We start from the raw sequence: 2,303 nt of genomic DNA, 5'->3' as shown, positions 1-2,303 counted from the left end.
GGGGGGGGGGGTATTGTGCGGACAAACAAAACTGGACCAAACCTCGTAAAGAAGAACTCGTCGCGCAGACGAGGAGGGACGCGGTGACCGCCCACGACCGACCGCCACGCTCACCGGAAAGCACAGCAACAGAAACTTAAGCGAAAAGGCGGCAGGAAGGGGCTGCCTTTTTGCATCCATGACGTTTCTTCCCTTTGCTCCCATCCCCCTTACCCCACCCCACCCGAACTCCCGACCCCTGTGTTCTGCTTCTCAACCACATCTTTTTTTCCTACAGCCGAAGAGACGGAGCTGCAGTGCTGCGCCATCGAATACTTTTCCCGGGATCCGTTCGGCCCTGAGCTGCAGGACGCCGTGCTCGCCATCCCATGTGAGTAAGGCTAAGGCTACAGCCTATACCCCCCCCCCCCTCTCTCTCATAGAGGGCCGCGCTGTGACGTCCTGCGCCCTGCAAATCCCCTGCAAACTGGAGCCGCCCTTAGCCGGCGCGTCGAACTAGAGGAGGCCCTTCTCTGCCACTGCCCCGCCCGCCCCAACCCCAAGGCCGTGGGGACGAGGCCCCTGGGAGCGGCTCGGGGGACAGACGTAAAGTGGCGGGGTGGGCGGGGCCAGGACAGTGCAGTGCCACATTGCGGCAGCGGCCTGCGTCTCCCGGGGGCCACCTCCGGGCGGAGGGGTTGGCGCCGCGATGGTCGGGGAGCCGTCAGATTAAGATGGCGCATGGACGACGAATAGACAGCGGACGGTCGGAAAAATGGATAGGTAGCAACAGCAACCCAGTATGAAAGGCTTAGCAACGTCTTTGTTTTTGTTTATGATTGTTTTCATCTCAGCTCAGAAATTGCTCACCTTAATAAAATTGCTGAAAGTCACCCGAAGAATGTGCTCGGCTTGTGCACTTTCTTGAATTGCAATCAGTGTGGGTGTACGGTGCACGGAGAAAAATGTTTGACCAAAAACGATTGCTTGTTGTGACTAATATGGTGTTCAGTCTGCCCCCTAACGTTCTGGTGTTTTACCCGATCTGTTTTGGTGCACGAACACAACCCGTGGTAATAAGAGAGAGAGACATATAAAGAGACGGAGAAAAGGGGGGGGGGAGGGGGGCCCCGTTGTTGGGGTGACCTGCCCTGTGGGCCACTACTCGGTCCGGCAGGGCTCGCCTCGGCGGCCCACAGCGTAGTGTTCAATTTAGGTAAAAGGGGTTCGGGGAACAAGATTTCAGCCGTACAGTGCGCAGTGATCCTCCGTGCCCAACCAACCCGGCCTGGTCCGTGCCGCCTGATGTCGGTTGCGGGTCCGGGCGGCTGCGCGCACCCAGGCAGCCGGTACAGCCGCAGGCGAGGGGCAACCAGACGGGCGGCGCGGACTGGGCGGGCGAGTTTTGAAGGTGCTGGCGCGTTGCTGGTGCTGGTGACCATGGCAAGTCCGGCCGGTCTCTGGGGCCTGGGCGGGTATGGCGGGCCGCGCCTTCCCGTGAAATGGACCGTGCAGAGGGATGGGGGTCCCTGTCTACATGAGGGCGCTGCAGGGTCCAGCTGGTCCAGCGGCGAGGAGAGGGTGGCAGGGGGCGGGGAGGGACTCAGATTCAATTGTGGCAGTAGGTGATAAGGCGCTTACAAGGGATCCTTTTCAGGTGCAAACCTCCGATTTCGACGACCCGGAAAAAGCATTCGGGTAGCACTGAAAACTTCTCCTCATTAAGAGCAACGTTTGGTCACCACCGCCGAAAAGAAAAATGTCTGTTGCAACTATAATGGTGTACAGTCCCCCCCCCCCCCCCCGAGTTATATATGACTGTAAGTTAGGGGGAAGACTGAACACCAGTTTAGTTACAACACCTAAAGTATTTTTCTTCGTGCTGAACCTGCTACACAAAAGCGTACAAAGGAGCTTTATTGACCTGGTCGTAATCGGCGAGATAAGCAGGAGGCTGTTGGGACGGAGACCACCTGGAGGAGTGTTGCGAGTGTTGTTGACCACCTGCTCGGTGTGCCCAAGGCGACGTGTACAGCCGGGTACAGCGGCACGGCACTGCACTGAAGGAAGGTCCAGCACCGAGAATGTAGGATGTTTACAACGAGATTAAGCAGGCGGTTTGACAACAAAACGCCTGCTAAGCAGGCAAATTAGCACGGTGCGGCTTCTCTCCCCGTCCCCACAGAAGAAATACAAACATGGCTCACTGGCTAGCGCGAGAGTGTAAGGTGCAGGGGTGCCGCGCGTGCCGCGCTCGGGCAAAAATTGAAAACAATTTCGTTAGCCCGTTAATATCAGTATATGTGTGTGTGTGTGTGTGTGTG

The 2,303-nt window shown here is 57.7% G+C and overlaps 1 protein-coding gene across 1 annotated transcript in view; it reads left to right on the top strand.

The window, feature by feature from the left end:
• LOC113204392 (uncharacterized) overlaps positions 1-2,303 on the top strand; it is an 18,024-nt gene that overhangs the window by 2,114 nt on the left and 13,607 nt on the right. The window contains exon 3 of the mRNA XM_052269366.1: positions 278-370. The gene's annotated coding sequence lies outside the window, so the exon portion shown is untranslated. The remainder of the gene's footprint in view (positions 1-277; positions 371-2,303) is intronic.

The sequence above is a fragment of the Frankliniella occidentalis genome, unplaced genomic scaffold (genome assembly GCF_000697945.3).
Source record: "Frankliniella occidentalis isolate FOCC.00 unplaced genomic scaffold, Focc_3.1 Scaffold90, whole genome shotgun sequence".
Lineage (NCBI taxonomy): Eukaryota > Metazoa > Arthropoda > Insecta > Thysanoptera > Thripidae > Frankliniella > Frankliniella occidentalis.
Note: the sequence above shows the minus strand (reverse complement) of the source record. Positions and strands in the feature narration are given on the sequence as shown.